At 33.2% G+C, this 18,625-nt stretch overlaps 1 protein-coding gene and 1 long non-coding RNA gene across 2 annotated transcripts in view; both read left to right on the top strand.

Moving 5' to 3' along the window:
• The window catches only part of LOC109535451 (teneurin-a), a 272,613-nt gene that overhangs the window by 97,926 nt on the left and 156,062 nt on the right, over positions 1-18,625 (top strand). The window lies entirely within an intron of this gene.
• LOC125502633 lies at positions 13,899-14,435 on the top strand. Its single transcript, XR_007280400.1, has 2 exons — positions 13,899-14,083; positions 14,204-14,435. It is a non-coding gene; the product is annotated as an uncharacterized LOC125502633 (long non-coding RNA).

The following is an 18,625-nucleotide window of genomic DNA, read 5'->3' as shown; positions in this document are numbered from 1 at the left end:
TGTGAAATGTGATTATTTTTAACGCGTATTGTTCACTATCGATTTTTAAACATATATTCAGATTCAATAAAAGCAGTGTGAAAAACGAATTGAAATAAATGAATGTTTAAAAGTTATACCAAATTCTGTAGATCGCTGTTCGTTGCTATTGGGAAAATATCTGAAATTCCTCCAATATCAAAATCAATAAGATCACAGTTCCCCTCTATAAAAGCTTTTAGACGTCGGCTCCGTATTATAGTGATTGCATTTGCCTGGCACTGAGCTAAAAATTCAATTAAACTGTCCCCGTACACCCTAACGCCCATTCTAAGTTCTAACTTCATAAAACACTAAATTAGGATACCCTAACCGTGAAACATATATACAGGAAATGTCTCCGATGCGTATGATTTAAACTCTGAATGCGCATTTCAATTAGATTGAACAGAAACTAATGAAATTTTATACTCCCTGTCTTGAATTGTTACATTCTTTCTGCATTAATGTTATGCAACCCCTGTACTGATTTTATATGAATTAACTGGAAAGGTTTCCTGTTAAAATCAATACTTTTTAATATACTGATAGGATTTAAAATTTTCCGCAACGAGGCTTCTATGAAATGCTATTTTTAAAATATACCTTTCATCAGTGATTTTTGTTGCATTCCTGGAAAAATCCCAATTAAAGCAGTAGTAAATGAACAAATTTGTTTGATTACCTATCTATATTTTTTATCTATAATGTATTCGGTAAACATCTTAGTTTTCCTGTTGTCTATCACCCTTCCGTAGTAAAGCATCCTGTTTTATTGCAGCACGATAAAATTCCTTTCTAAGTATGTTTTCATGGTAATTTACTTCTTACAAAACACCCGCCTAGGGAGCTTCCATAGGCGTAGTTCTTAACCTCCGTTTGGTACCCAACAGATAAAAAACTTGAAATATTATTTCAATTATGTCATAAACAAGATACAACAGAAGCAGATGATCAATTTTGCGGCCAAAAACACCTATATAAAATAATAGACAGTTTTATAATAAACTGTTAGAAAACGTTATAAAAATATTATCTATTTATTCATGGAATTTAAAGAGACATGTGCCATAAGAAACTCCAACTTCTGGTTCGTTTCCGAGTTGTAAGGTGTTAATAATTTACTGTCTTATCACCTTTTTTAAAAATAATTCAAATTATATCGTTAATTAAATTCAAATGGCTATCGGAGAGCTCACAAAAGTCGAATTATATGTTACCATGGATTTTACTTATCGCAAACACCACATGTTTTGCTTATTTGAGCAACCGATTTTTGAGCTATTTGATTTACATTAACTACAGTCAAGAAGACAAAGACCTAAAAGGACGTTAATTTTTACCAATCAATAGTTTGTGTAAAATTTTAAATCTGATGATGGCGCTGTTGTCTCACCGAAACGTAATGAAATAAACGATGTTTCAAAATTTTTACTTCACACTTTGAAACCCAGGAAAGATAGGAATATTATTAACTACAGTTTTTAAAACGGAAAGTGTTTTTCGTTATAACTAATATTTACGCGAAAATTGTATACTTAATAACCAATCCAAACTAACTGGTAACTTTAGCGACCGAGTTTGCTCTCGAGGTTGAGGGTTAAGTTATGAAAATGCAAAATTTATAATTTTTAGAATTTAGACTACGATGTACTGGTTTCTCATAATCAAGCTCCGATAATCCGGATAGGAATACATCTAAGGCTTTAAGTCATGGGATTTTAGTGGCCACTTTTCTAATCTAATTGCCTGAAGTAACTGGAGGCACCAGTGCCTCAATTAACTCATGTCATAGCGCGAAGTGCATTTACCTATAGATGATCCGCCATAAAATTAAAATATGTCACTTTACTCAGAAAATCTGACAAAATAAGTAAACCAAATGTTCCACTTCTAGTAACTGTCCAAATGTTTATAGAAAACCCATTCTACGAATCTGCGACTGTTTGTAAAGAGCGATTTATCTCATAGTTATGGTGTTCTCTCAACCAAATCATATTATTGGGCCTTCTAACATTTGAAACCATCTGCAACAAGAAACGTTTGTCATATGGGAATGGTTACAGGTAAATCCAAATGAAAGTCTTTGGGAACCCATGGGAGAAATTCTTAGATAAAAACATCGGAGAATTATTTCACCTTCATATTTCATCAAGGATCAAGTCAGCATTTGGATTGTTAGCCAGTGAAAAAGATGGCACTAAACATGCGGAAATAATAGATGCATTGCATCTACTATACTTGTTTTGAGCCACGAAATATATAGTATGCTGTTCTATAGTGACATAGGTTCTATTGTGACATATAGGACTAGAGCAATAGCAGGAACAGTTACTTTTAAGTCACAAATTTGTCACTAAATGTATACTAACCTTTTTTGGCACCTTTGCACCGTGTATATTACAAGCTGCCTTTTCTATCTACATTTTAATACTTCTTTCTTAGACATTGTTAACATATTTTTGAAATTAATCGGAAAACCTCATCAAAATAAATCGACTTTCTGGAAGCAATTATTTCAAATTAGAAAAGAACAAAAGTCGTTTTGGAATGTAAGGATTACAATTGAATAGTTTTTATACTGAGAGCCTAAACGCGAATGTGCATCTAATCTTGAATTAAAAACTTAATTGAATTAGCATTGCCTTTGGAAACTTTCAGCTCTAGAAAGTTATAAAATCGTGTTCTAATTATTGCCTGCAGGAAGCAATTTGTGTTGATATCATCTGGAACTCCTCTAAATAGACAATAAGAAGATTGACCAGTGCCTTTGCACCAGCTCCAAAATAAATTAACTTAAACGAGCTAAGAAAAGTTAACTTAAACTGGCTAGGAAGTATTGTATACAGGGTGGTCCTCGTCTAATGTGTCAAAATTCATTAACATTGTTTGGGCAAAAATGTTGCAAAAATATAAGTTATCTTATCTGAAAGCTAATAGTTTCTGAGACACAAGGTGTCAAAGCGTAAAAAAATTTATTTTTAACTGATACCTAACTAGGTTTACCATGACCATAAAATTTGTGTTGGAAAGTTTTTGAAATCGCCAAATTCAAATTTCCTATTAGCTGGCTTGTGGATTCTAGAGGGCGCTAGCTACAGTATTCTGGAGCCATTTAAAACATCAGACAACAAATAATTTTTTTTGGTTTTAAAATATCGCTTTTTTGGTGGCCGTATTTCGTTCTACGGTAGTTAATCAAAAGTGGGTAGGTACTTGTTCCAAGTCGATATCTCATACCCTTTTGTAAAAACCTCAAGTATTTTTTGAACTAAGTGACTAAAGTTGGATCTCCGAATAAAATAAATGTTCTGCTCAAATTTTAAATAACGCAAAACGCAAACAAACACTAAATAGTATTTCTGTAGGCACGTAGAACCATTTAAACCACTTTTTAAACTTATTAGTATTATAATTTTTTTCCATTACTCGTAATTGTTGAACTTGTTTTCCTCTGACTCCGATACTTAGAGGGACCCTTTGAATTAACCCTTTTAATAAATTATTGTCGTTTAAAAAAAATCAATTGTTGTTTCGGAAGACTTCTGCAACATTTCAGATTATCTTGGGCATAAATACGAACGATCTGGGGCATTTAAATTGTGTAGAATAATACCGTCATTCAAAAATAAGTTATGTTAGGGCATTTTAAAAACATTCAAAGTAAGAGTACAAGTTAAATTATGTTTTCCAGCCTTAACTGATAGTCAAACAAATTGTGTGCAGACCCAATATAAAAATCTCAATTTACGACAGTATTAGGGATTCAATTTCAGTTCACGCATCAAAGTTACTAAAGGTTTCAATGTGAAAAAATTCCGAGAACGGTAGGAGATTTAAACTAAGAACAAGTACACATTCTTTGTTTAGAAAATGTCGTAGAGCAAAATAAGGCTAACGAGTCAGCGATATGATGAAACCCAAAAAAATCTGATGCTTTAAATTGCTCCAGACTTTCTGAATCTGCAAGCTAAATAATAGAAAATTTGATTTTGGCATTTTCAAAAACTACTAACACAGTTTTTTGTAGCCAAAGTAAAACTGGTTAAGAATTTATTAAAAAGAAACAAAAATTTTATTTACATTTGCCACCATGTGCTTTGGAAACTACAGACTTTCAGATCAGACGAGTTGGCCTAAAACGCAATATTTTTTGGCTAAACAATATGCCAGTGAATTTTGTCCCATTAGTAGAAGACCACCCTGTATAAGTCAATCGTAAGTTTTAAATTTGTGTTATTTAACCAATGTAGAGGTATGGTACACATATTTCAGCTATGCCACTAATAGTGCGGTGGTTTTATTGACATCTGCACATGAACATTTGATTTTCGGTAAGGCACGCTACTAATAAGGTTTGTGACTGCCGTTAATTGTGCATTTTTTACACCTGACACATTTAATTTTTATTTTACTTCGGTTCATTGCGTGACACCTTCGGGCATTCATGAGTTCTTAAACATATGAGTGAGCCCATAATCCATCTATTAAGCACTTTTAGAATAAACTATATCCAAGATACACATTTAAATGGTTGATTTAACACCGCCAAAAATACGAAATGGGTAAATTGTAACATACGTAACATAAAAAGTCTAAAATATACATTGTTGGTAAATGCAATTTTAAAACGAGCCGAAAATTATATGGGATTTCTTCTGGAAACTTTATCATTAAAGAAAATATATTTTAACACATCCATTGGTGTGGCCTTGGCGGACTTCGTCAGGTTTGGAAGACAAATATATAATTTTTTGAAATTACTTGCCAGCTAAACACAAATACGGCAATTATGGACTTGGTCACTTTCAGATTCTTCTACAATACTTTATAGGTGGCAAATTAAAACTGAATCCCTATAACGGCGTCGTCGGTTACCATAACACTGGTATGAAAGGGAAATAATGAAATGTACTACTTCAGTTACAACTTGCAATTATTAGTGAACGGACTGTTGTACATATTCACCCTTTTTGGCTCAGATATTGCTGTCTGGGGTGAAGATAAGCTTTAAATGACCCAAGAAAGACAAGAATCTCATAATAAGCTTTAAAGTAGTAGACTATGTGTAAGATTTGACAAAATCATAGAAACTTGAAAGAAGAAAATGTGGCTTGCTTCGTATATATTTAAAATATGAGTTGGGTGCAAAAATCACTGCACCAACATGGAGGCAAAGAAAAAACATCCCAAAAGGCACAGTCGCATTAAAGGTGCAAGGCCTGTTGCGAGGAAATATATTTGTGGCGCTCACACGGACATTAAACATATTCTTTCTACTAATTTAGCTCTTAGAGTGTTCCGTTAATTGATGTTTTAATAAACTTCATCCCACAAGTTAAACATGTCCAATGAGAACTTCACATTTATAATTGATATTTTTATTATTTAGTCATATTTAATTAATGCAGATTTCATCATGTGGCAATTCGACAACAGCTTCAGCTAGCCCTTTCAAAGAACGTGTAGATGTAGTTGCAAGCCATACTGTTTGATCTTCCAGGGCAGAACATCATCATTCAGTGGTAATTGAAACAGGTTCCAATACCAATTTTGTTTTTCATAAAAGAGCAAATACAGGTGACATATGCAGGGTGTTTCATAACGTAAAGTCACTATTTGGAGTATATTGTCTTGAGACCAAAGCTAGTAAAACAGTTTTTTTGGTGTGAAGGTCATTTTCAAAATCCAAAGGATTAAATTGTTCGAATTGAAATAATTACAATTACAAATCCAAGTTGTTATGTAGCCACTATGGAAATTATTTTAATTTCGATTTTATACGAAGTATACGTCGAAGTATACGAATCGACGGGTTTTCAAACACATTCACAACTGCCTACTTGAATAAAGAATTTTGTTTCGCACAAACAGTTTTAGTTTTCGAGAAGTTTGTCGTAGAGCTGCGTTAGTAAATATCCCTCTGTCGTTCAGGTCATGCATGTTGTGTCGGAGTGTATGTGCCACAGCCCAGTTTCCTTTACAACTAAGAGGATTTTTAAATCAACAGCTTGAACCATCTAAAATTGGTAAAACCGAAGAATTCCCCGGGCGACCAAGATATCCTAATTTGTCATGCTTAGAGTATTATTAAACTGAAATTTTAAGTCAATTAATTTGCGATGGGAATGAGGTTGTCTGGCACGGGTACTGTTTAGAACTCTATATTTGGTTATTTTTTTCAAATCCAATTGCCTCCAAAAGGACACATACTAGCTCGCATATACGCTCGGGTGTCCAATTTTCTTATCAATAAAAAAGCTAAACATGTGTTCAATAATTGCTAAAATTCAGGACAAAATTATAAACTGTATACAGGCAAATATTGGATTTTCCACGTTTTGCCATTGGAGTTATGATTGTTTTATTAAACTTAATGTAGTAGTAGTTTATTTTCTGCTCAGACTTTGCTGAGTTGCTTAGGAATAATGTGTCATATTTGAAGAATTTTGAGAATCAATAAATTGAAATTTCATTTTTTAAGACGTAACATGCGAACTATGCCTTACCAAAGACCATCAGAAGCTGTAAAGGATCTTAAAGAAGGCATCTTTGAGGATTCCTAACTAATTCAGAATAATATGTAGAGTAATTATATTTCTCCTGAAATTAGCCACAGAGCGTTTTAGAGGAATATAATGGCTGTTTTAGAGTTTTCAATTGAAATTCTATTATTTGGATTATTACCTCCTGTATTATGGAAACAGTTCACTTATCTTTATTTCCTACAGATAAAGGCTATCGACCCAATCGGTCTTTCTGCCCTTGTGTAGTACATATGTGTCTTAGCCTGGCTTATTCTAAAATTAATTCCGATTCCTAACACTCGTACAAACTAGTCTGTGATAAAAAAAAATTCTTGCCTTACAAAACAAACAGGTCTTAGTTCAGTTGCGTTTGTGCCTTAGCCCAGCTTATTCTAAAATTAATTCATATTCCTAACACTCATTTTAAAATATTTTATATGATACAGAGTTTCTCAGAAAAGCAGGGCAAGATCAAAATGTATGTTTTTAAATAGAACTACCATTTGCATGCAGCAACCAACACTTGCTTACCAACGCACTGCTTGCACTACCAATGCAGCTTGAAACGCTGCATACGCACCGTAAATTGTTTTTTTCTTACTTGCGACGTTGGCAGATTATCGCCATTTTAGTAAAATTTTGCTTAGAAACATGGTATCTAAAAATTTATTGTCGAAGCGAAAAAAGCAGTTAAAGATACAAAAAAATACGACTTTCCAATCACCACAGATCCATTAAAAATTCTATTGAACCAAAATATTAATACAATGTACAATATTGTACAGGGTGTTAATAATGTGGACTTAAATCTAAACCTTTTCAACGCCATATAGTTTTTGTTTTTCAAATGGAAGTACTTGTACATTAATACGTCAGTAGATAGACAATTTACAAAGTTACAAAGTCGCGTTTACACTTTAAGCTGTGAAATCAACCGTTTTCAAATTATGATTTATTTTGTTTCAAAATTTCAAAAAGTTGTTACATTTTGTAAGGTGGCAATGAAATTCAATAAATAAGTGTAAAAATTTGATGATAATAGAAAATATCTGCCCTGTATGTATAATCAGATGTGACGTTAACGTCATGGGACACCCTGTAGGATGTGTAATTTGTCGTTACACTTTTGTACGACATTTGTCACTTGCGTTTTTTATACAATTTCAAGATCTACTCACAAGTAGATCATTATCAAGACAAAACATGCAATTTTAAACCCTGTTTAATCGGGAACATGATAGATGGTTATAGAAGAATACAATTACAATTTATAATTCGATAATATTTATGCAAACAGATACTTCATACAACCTATTTTCTATAAATCTGCGTGTAGCCCATATGGGAGATTATTCGATCAAAATGTCTACATTGTACAACGAACAATAAATTGACTGACACCTGGTTCGCTTATATATTTCCATTAGTCGCCATCCCTTTTGTTTTAAAATTGATTATCCAATTAAGTAGCAAAAAATAAATTACGCGATTAATTCCCGTCGAAGGTTCACCTACGCTCCTGGATGAAGCGGCAGCAGACTGCTATCGATTTTGAATGGCTATGATTTGGGATAGAATTTCCGAGATATTGACTTCCCCTTATAGTTTCCAGTCCCGACGTTGAACGAATTTCGTGCCCTGATATGAAATTTTACTATAGGGATAAACATATGCGTCAACACGTTGCTCGGGTTTTGGGGTGGGTGTTACCAAGCGAACAAAACACTCAAGTTTTGCTCTGTTTTCATGTAAACGGTCATATAGCCGGATTTGCAAATTCGCATATGACCTAGCCTGGAATTAAGTTTGCATCGGATTATCTACCGGACTGTTGACATGTCGCAGAGCTCTAATAAAGCATCTGGGAATATTCTAATACAATTTTAAATTCATCTTTACCTTCCATTCAAGAACTAGATCAAAAATCGAAAAAATCTTGATGTTTTGCACTTTTAGCAATTAACGTATTCACACGCTGGCATTTGCTTAGATACGGGTTTATTCATTGCTCAGACTTAACATTTTAGCACAAATTTAGTTGTTTCCCTGTTTTCAATTGCGGTTGGCAGAACTAACAGTTCCGCTTTTCATTGCTTTTGACAACACATTTTTTTCCAAATTACGCAATTAGTATTTTGAAAATTATTTTAAAGTACGATTGTACAAAGACAATATTTTAACATAAATCTATAAAGCTATTAGTTTGTTTTTGAGGTCGTTGTAAAAATAAAGGGTGCACAAAATATGGACACGAAATACGATAAATATGTTACAAAATTAGCGCTAAAATATAGGTTAAAGCTTATAACGTATTTTCCCAATAATAATATATTTTTCTAATAATCACTACTTTTACCTAAAGTCTTGCAAATATTTTTGTTAACGCGAAACTCACCACAGTATTAAAAACAAATAAGTTCAAAGGACATAGAAGAACGCCACAATTATACCCCCCCGAAAGCAACGATTCAACACAAATACAAAACTACAGATCCATTATCTTACTACCGGTACTGAGCAATCTCTTTCAGCACATAATTGAAAACATGTCGCAAGAAATAATTATAAAACACAAATGCACATACCAATTTAGCCAATTGCAACAACGCATTCACTGTGCATCTAGACGAACGATCTACAGACCGCACACTTAAATGGACATAACTCAGCAAGCCTGCGCATCAACAATGAAGTAAAAGACCACTCCATAAATTTCACAAATGAAAGTTATTCGGAACCTACTGCGCAACAAACAACCAGAAATTCACATCGGAAATACGTTTCTGTCCAACTATCTCCTGAGCAAAAACTGCCACAAAGGACCCATAATTCACCATTTTACTGCAACATATATTGCAGTGACAAATACTATTTCGACCTGGAAATAAGAGAACGCGTAGACAAATCAAAATTTATCCTACAGTATGCAGACGACACTGCACTAATCGCCCATGGCTAACCAGGGAGCAGCAAACAGAGTTCAGGCACGTACAAGCAATGCAATGAAATGGTTCTACAATTGCAGGCTGCCAGGAAAGGCCATAAAAATGAACTCACTGTATCAAAAGGTCTGCCAAATGATAAAAACAGGTAGTCACGTCCATAAACTTGTTCATTACAATTGAGGCAAAACTGAAAATAAGCAGCACACGGAAAACGCCAGAACATAAATTCGTAAAAATCCAAAACACTTTCTAATAATACTTACAAAAACAAAATATAATCATAAAACAGCCACCAAAATATTTAAAGTAATAAGTCGGTAAGTACTAGATTATGGACATTCTGAAAGCAAACGCAAGCAAAAAAAACAAATGACATATACTAGACCAATAAGCAAATTGCACTACAACTAACTGCAAGAATTAAACTTCAACCAAATTCCACTGCACAGTCCTTGAAATCAATTACTATGCAGAAGTACAATTATCACAAAAATATAAAAATTAAGTTACATACAAAAAGAAAAGCAACCTAACGGCCAGACGATTATAGAACCACTTTGTCGCACCAGACATGGCAGACAATTTCTCTTACGTTTTCCGACAACCGTGCTAGACCACATACAAACACAACGAACTAGCTAAGAAAATTATTATGGGATACCATGCATATACAGGGTCAGTCAGTTTATAGTAGCAGAACTTTAGCGGTCTATACAAAATGTGAAATAAAGTCATATATCGTGAGTTTAAAGCTAAACATGACCAAGCCCAAAATTGCATTACTTGTGTTTGTTGACCAAGTAATTTAAAAAATTATATATTTGTCTTAAAAAATTTACCCCCCAAGGCCCCCAAAGCCACACAAACAGGTGCAGTAAAATATTTTTTCAATTATCAAGTTATCAAAAGAATTCTGCTATAATTTTGGCTCGGTATAAAAGTGCATTTTCCAAAAATTGATATTTTAGACTTAGCCCACGATATGTCCACAAGTGTCAAATAACACAGACAAGTGTCACAGGACACAAACTATCAAATAATAATATTTGTTATGTGCCTACTTGTATCAAACTGGATAAGAACAGGATTTTCCATTCAAATTTACGTAAGAAAATTACTCTTGTTTAACAGTTATTTAAAGAAAACTTTTTTATTGCAACTTAATACACAACAAAGGAACAAACTGAAATTAAACTATTCTAAATATCTAAATTAAATTTTCAATGTAAAAATTTGCATCTCTGGAAAATCGGTTCTTTCCGATTTCCGAAAAAAAACCCAAAATATCAAACCGTTTTCCCACCAGAAATGGCGAAATGATATTGTCATTTTAAAATTGGATTTTCTATAGACCGTTAAAGTCCTGCTACTCGCAACTGATTCATCCTGTACTAGATTGCAGAAGCAGAAAAATGTTCTATATTGGGATATTTACTCAATCAGCCTTTTTCGCAAGAAGTAGTATTTCCTATTATTAGGCACACTATTTTAAATTAAAAATTATGAAATCCAGTCTTATATAATATCAAACCAATTAAAGTAATTAATTGGTTAATTGATATTAATAAATTAGTCGTTAAAAATAGTTTTTTGTTTGTTAGTGTGCAATTTCTTTCTAAAACTAATATATAATTTTATAAAGTTTTAAATTATTTTTACCCATTAAAATTGAGTTTAAGATTAAAATACCTAATATAAAATTTGAATAGTTATATATGGTCAGAAGCTCTGCTAAAATGAAGCAAACCAAAAAAACTTCTAATAACTCTTCCTAATCAAGTTAAACGCGTGCGTGAAACTCCATCCTTTATCCATTATTCAACCTAAACGTACACTTCCTTCACGCTAAGTTTTTGTGAACAGCTCTTTATGCTTACAGCCCTTTGTTCTATAGGGATTTTAATCAATCCCCCGTCATAATAATATTAGTAAACACTAGAGTTTCGGCAGTTGGGATCGGACCCTAATATACCCCGACGATTTCGTGTTGACGCATATGTTTATCCATAACGAAACTTGATATCTAGGCTGTTGTGATGTTGTGAAAAAGCAGCCCATCTTTACGCGGGAGTGTTTGTGGATTTAGTGGATTTAGTGTGCACATGATCACACGGTGAACTTACTTTAAATGTTATTTATTCTCATGAGTGATGATTTTTACTCAAAAGTACTTGCATCTAAAATATTAGGGTTCTGCTACAATTTAAAATTAAATTTGTTCCAAGTTACCAATTACTTAAACTACTACTAATTTGTCATTTTGCAGTTGTATCATTTAGGTCCTTAAATTGTTCGTTTCAAGAATTATTACTGATCTTTCATCTGTAAATCTGAATGTTGTACGGAAAATAAACATCAGCCAAACTGCAAATAGCAAGCTCATTTTCGGGTAAGGCGTTCAAGACATGCTCAAAATATTCCTTTGCGGCGTGTTCGCATTTTAGGCAATTTGAATTTTATAACGATAATGAAAACTGAAGTCACATAGGGGATTCAACTGCCTATTTTCAAATAGAAGATTCCTTGCGGCATCCGGTTTTCGCAATGCACAAAAAACTGTTCAGTTGCAGACAGTTTAAAATGGTCAATTGTCGATACCACACTTTTACCTTCCTGGGATTTTAGACACATTACTCCTCCAGTTAATAGATTGAAGAAATTCTGTAAATTACAGAAACTGTATTTAAGGAAGACAATATAGCTGTGTGCACAAATGATTATATCAATTCATTCTTTATTCAATTATATTATTTCGTATTGTGTGTAAACGATTCAAGGGGATGAAAATATATTGTTAGAAAAATATAAACGAGCACTTTCAACAAACCCGTCATCATTCGGGTCGATTAAATCAATAAGAAAATAATCCGTACTTCGGGAGATATCCCACAAAGAAAAAAATACTGGTCAATGATTAACACAAGCACCACCCACAAGAGCACCAAAAAAGGCGTATTTAAAAAAAGGAGATCCAGAGATTTAAAAATATCAAAAAATTGCGGTGAAAGTGAGATGTATACAAATTTTTAATTCAGACTATAAACATTTTTACAAGCATGGTATTAAAAGTGAATACAACTTAAATGGAAAAGTGTGAATAAAAATTTAAAAAAATACAAAAAGTCAATGCCAAGCATAATCTGCGCCATGTACCACTTATTTGGTCCAGATAGAGGGAGCCGTTCATCCTTAAACGCCTAAAAATATACCGCCGACATCTATTTTACTTCCTCCTTTAAACATATGGACCTTTGACAAAACAGGAAAAAGAGTGGGCGGCAAAGAGCACTAGGTTTAGATAATATAGGTTTAGATAATATTAGTTGGACTTGAATAAATATTAAAAAACAATTTCCAACTAATGGATGAATACGATACAAAATTGCCTTGATAAATAATAGACGAATCGATCTTCTTTATAAAACATAAGAAGCATTATGTAATTTTTGTTCACCAACTTGCTGTTCCACATATCCATCAAAAACTTTCTAAACTTTGCAAACAGAATGAACTAGGTGTTTATAAATTTCATTCGATTCGATATACGCTAACAAGAGAAAAAGTTCACATAAATTATATTCATTGTCGATTTTTTCTCAACTAATTTTTTTATCAAATATTTGATGTCAAATCAACCACGTATAAGGGGTCATTTAAAATTGGCGTCATTCGTTTTAAGGGGTTATCGGCGCTCACTTGGAGCGTACGAGAAAAATATTGATTTTTTTTAATTTCTAGAAAATATGAACAATTGAAAATCGGATTTGAACTTTGTTATTAAGCATTACTTTGAAATGGTCCCATCTTGATGATTGTTGAGCCAGTTTGAATTGACGCAAATAGTGCAATATAGGGTTGCCCGAGAAGGCGCAGCACTGCACAACTGATACTTTTCCGCGCACCGGATAAATGTACCAATAAATATTCACCAAAGAAGGGTTACACTTACATACGCTGTATTTAAGATACACAAGGACACATTAAACCAATCGCTTACTGAACACCGGTACAAATTGACCGGACCCAAACTAACTAACCGAATATGAGAAGCTGCTCAAAATGTGAGCCCAGACTGCTGGTAAGAGTGGAAAATAAAGTGATTGGGGCACAGGGGCACAAAAGGGTTAAACGAGCTCAATTTCGAGTACCTTATGTGATTTAACAACTTAATTCGACGTGGCTCTGTTCGAATTGAGGTTTCTATTGACATATGTGGCGGATTCGGGTATGTCACTCTTTTGACCCAAAAAGGTTGGGAGCACTACCGCAAAGTGGCAACATTATCGTAACCTCAAAATATTTAATTTCCACTTTTATTTTCTCTGTTCGGTCTCTCTGTGTTGTGTTTAGCCATCGTTACTGCAGCTTAGTATAATTAAAAAGCAACAGGTACTTACGTAATGTTAATGAGATTGACACTTTGAAAACTATTGTTGCTGTCCTTCTGATATAGTGTTTGTAGTAAATATCGCAGTTTCTAATAACAGTTAACTTTTCTAATGTTTTTACATTAACCCCAGAGGAATACTATCAACTTTGAATCATCCTGTATAAACCTTTTCGCTGAATTTTACAATTATGGAAACGCATTTAGTAAGTACTATATAATACAACCATATACCTTTAATTTTATTTTTTTGTCTGACACGCAGTACATTTCTACAATTTTATTGTTTTATTAATTGGTTTTAATTTCATAATCAAAATCAACAGTTAACACTAAAGACATTCCAAGCAATGGTGGGATTGTTTCAAAGTGAATTCGCCAAAACGAAAACAGTGAAAGCCACTGAAAAAGCGGATATTGGAGTAATTCCCGGATCATAATGAAGTTTTCAGGATGCCATGAGTAATTTAATAACTGCAATAAAATTTCATATTTCAGTGGGAACAGTGACTAATAATGTCTGTATTAAATCTAAAATAATATAATTACTGTCGACTACATTTAGCATTTTGATTTTTATTTCCATAACTCAATTACGTCATAACATTTTTGTGTTAATTGCACAATAAAAATGAGTTAAAGCTAGTATTTATCAGCTGCTAAAAGTAAATCTGTTTTAAATTCAACGTTTCTCAGTTGGCTAAAATATCGCAAGCAACACAAGGGTTTTCTGCATATAAAAACTACGGAAACTCATTGATACGGAAATTTAAGAATAGTGAAAATTCCTCCTATGTTTTTTTACTTTCCTGGGGATTAATTAATCTTTTGGAAAAATTAATCATCATATCCCGATTTAAAAAAGTTTTCTACATGGGCACGTTAAAATTTTTAAACTGCTAGTTATGTAATCTGATCAGAAATTAACCGTTCTATAGAAACTTGCAAATTAGTGACGACCCAGATTTAAATCAGTGGAACGGAAGCGCTTTCATGTATGTTTCCGTGAGAAGAGAGAACCGTAGTTAATTCACTGTTTCACAGAGTTAGTCCCTTTCAGGCAGAAGAGACCTTTAATTAAATTTGCCTAGTTTAAAATTGTCAGATGCAACTATCCCGACGACAGCTAAATCTTTATTTGAGTTAGCAGATATTTTAGTTTCAATCATATTCGGATCACATATAATTTTTATAGAACTTCAATTCGGTAGGCGAGCTCTAATTCTGGACGAGTAAAATCCAGCTTCAGAACACGTGCAAATTAAATTTTCATTGCACATTTTAGCAATATTTAAAGAAAGTTGAAAGGCTTGGTACTTTTACAATACGTAATTAATTATTTTAAAAGTTATGTTTAAAATACTATAGCATAGCTTCAGAAAAAAAATCTATATTGTTTGCTGATAAACTTTCTAACATTTATGTTTTCCAACAAAATTTGCGGTACAATAAAGTTTTTACTAACTTTTCAAGGGTACAGTTTGGGTAATAAAGTAGAAATCCCATTAAAAGTCTCGAGATTTCGGTGAAAATTTAAATGAGTTCCAAATATATTGGTCCAAGTTCGAAAAACTGGTAGGTATAACAAAACGCAATTTCAAACCACACGTCCAATATCCTAATATTTAATCAAAAAATTTACAGTTTTTAGTACATTTTAGAAATTAAATTAATTTTATAATTTTAGATAAACGTGGCCGTCTGAAAATTTCGTGCTTTTTAGCTCATGATGTAAAACATCTAGATACAGAACAACATCAGAAGGATTTGTTTCATAACATGTGAAAATTCGGAAGAGTTCATCTAATTAAACATCAGTTGTGCATCTCAGAAAAGTTACTACGTTTTTTTTTGCAAAAATTCAATCTATTTTTAAATATTTCCAACATATGAAATATTCGTGATTGTAACTTTGTTGTAACTCACTAAATTACACAGGTGATCTAAATTTAAATTTTCATAGATGGAAAGTTTCTAATTTTGTTAATATGTTTATTAATTGTTTATCTGCATTATCCCCAATATAATATTTTCTTCTATTTCTTCACAGGAAGCAGTTCAGATTGCATAAACATACATACTTATTAATATTTGACAGTGTAAAATGTAAAAATACTGTTTTGAATGTGTCATTTGCCCGCTAAGCGTAGCTGAGGAAAACCGGTAGATTCGCAATCGATCCCGAGAATGCTTGCTAGTAGCATAGCTAAAACCCCGTGCTTTTACCACACCATGAGAGCCGCATAAATAGTCAGTTTATTTTCAAAATTACAAAGTTACTGCTTGTTGAAGTCGATATTGTTCACTAAGACATGCATGTGTGGAAGAAATTGTTATCATCACTTAAGAACTTCAGTATTCACCTAATCCAATATGCCTTATGAAGCTGCGTCTGCATCTTTGGTCTGTTAACTTCTCGTTTAATGCTAAGCGATTGAAATACAACATAGTTTATTAGTTAATTTTATAATATTTTTGAGACAAAACAACATATAAATAAAACTATTTCGTATTTAACTCGTTACCAAAACGAATGCAAATTATTAACACTGTCGCCTTAAATCCTTAAGAACATAGGAGAAACTCTAATTTAAATAATCCTATATGGAACTATACCGGAACTGACTCCATTCAAACACTATCAATTATTAACAGCATTGGTGCGTCGATTGGACGAATAGGAAGTTAAATAGTTTCCTATATAATTGATTGGATAAGTTAACCTATTGAACTATACCATGCACACACGATTGTGGACATTTACTGACTAGCTTTAGTTATGGAAAATACGCACTATAGAGCGGTGTTTAGTGTTGTCACCTTCTACAGACAAAACGATAGCAGCAAGCAGCTTTTTCTTTTTTCGAAGTTTCAATTCGTTGCCGCAGTTTGCACGTGTTGCTCGCCGATAACGCGAAGTTTATGTTCATTTCTGTAATTCGTGTATTACCAATTAGTGTGGACATATCTGACAATTTGAAAAACTGAAATTTGAAATGAGTTTTTGTATCGTATTTTTATTTCATCTAGCTTCTCTTGAGAGGAAATGATCAAATGAACACAGACAGCTCTTCTTCAATCGTTCTAACGATTTTGAAGACTCATGTCTTAAATTGTCCATAGTGATATTGTAAGAAAACAAAAGATGAGTCTGTAGTAATTGTGACAATAGAAAACATTAAAGTTCTCAGTGAAAACTGATGATGCACTGCTTCAGTATATGCTAATATATTTATATATGGATTATATCTAAATTGGTGGATTGTTATATTGGTAAAGCAAAAACAACATGTATTATTTTTCATGCGTAATCCTCTTAAAATTCATGTTACCTACCATATCACCTTAACAAATTTATATTTGAAGATTCAATTGAATTACAATATTTATTTATACAATATTTTGGTCAGCCCAATTCGCATTAATAAGGGAATATATCAAGCGCAAAGATTGTTGGAACTATCAGTTTCTTGTTCAAACATCAAAGCCTACATAGGGAATTGTGGTTACTCCCTGGTGCTCAGAAGGTCACAGCATAGTACAGTTGTAAATAACGTTTAATATATCGTTTTTAAAACATTCATCTCTTCGATGAATTATAAACCTCGTCCGCAACTCGCAAAAGCTGCTCGCAGGGTTCTCATTCGGAAACGATGCCATCAAAAAATTAACTTGTGATAATAGAATATTTTGATCCAGCATCTCAGTTCTTCTCAATTCAACAGGTTTGAAACCAAGCCCGTTTAACTCCAAACATGTTTGTGCGGGCCCGTATCACACCGCTTTATTGTGCACTATTGACAGTCTAGGCACACAATTTAAGCAGCTTACTGTGACATTCCCCCATAACTAATGGCATATCAGCAATTCGATGTTGCTGTACATTTTGTGAAAGAACCTTCAGAGTAAGTTCCAATTTGACAATTGCTTGTTATTCTTGACAAAAGTTATGTACCTGTAACTGCCTGAAAATGACAAAAAACTGTAGCGCCGCTTTGAGTTTTCATCAACAAAATTTAGAATAGTATTTTTTTATATGAAAAATTGTCGTAATTCGAAGTAAAGTTGATAATTTCTGATGATAATGATCCGATGTTTAAGTATTTCAATACGCTCCCAATCAAAAATGAGACTATTTCAAAATATTACTTAATAACACGGCTGGCATTCAATTTTCAACTGTTCATATCTTCAAGAAATTTTGAAAAACATTTTGGTGCTTACTCTCTAAGTGCGCCCCTATAACCCCTAAAATGGAGTGACGCCAATCACCCTGTCTATTACGAAATCCGAGTCAGCTAAATAAGAGATAGTTTTACTTATGGAACAAAAAAATTAAATGTTAATCTATATTATTTAGCCCAGTTGGTTTAACTAAATAAATAAATCACATTTAGGAATGTTTTCCGGGCTTTGAAGCCGTGGTCTATGGGAATTTCTTGTATTTATGCAGCCCAGCCGTGTGTGCTCATGCGTGGGGGATGGGTGGGGGTTCAAGCGCTTTGGCGCACATGCTGTTTGGCGCGAAACGCGCTTCCAATTTGGATTGAGTGCCGTGATTTTTTCTTTTCTGTTAAAATTGTTTTGGTGTTTAAATATTTCGATGGCCTCTCTGGTGAGTCTCGGGTGGTATCTTTCAGATTGGTGCAGACCGTCCACTTCGTCGAAGCGTATTTGGTGGCCGTCTAGCAGTGCGTGCTCCGCTACTGCTGATTTTTCTGTTTGTCCCAATCTGCAACTTCGTTTGT

Source organism: Dendroctonus ponderosae, unplaced genomic scaffold (genome assembly GCF_020466585.1).
Source record: "Dendroctonus ponderosae isolate FM_Combo_2020 unplaced genomic scaffold, Dpon_F_20191213v2 Dpon_F_20191213_1, whole genome shotgun sequence".
Taxonomy (NCBI): domain Eukaryota; kingdom Metazoa; phylum Arthropoda; class Insecta; order Coleoptera; family Curculionidae; genus Dendroctonus; species Dendroctonus ponderosae.
The sequence above is the reverse complement of the archived record's forward strand: the minus strand, read 5'-3'. Positions and strand labels throughout refer to the sequence as shown.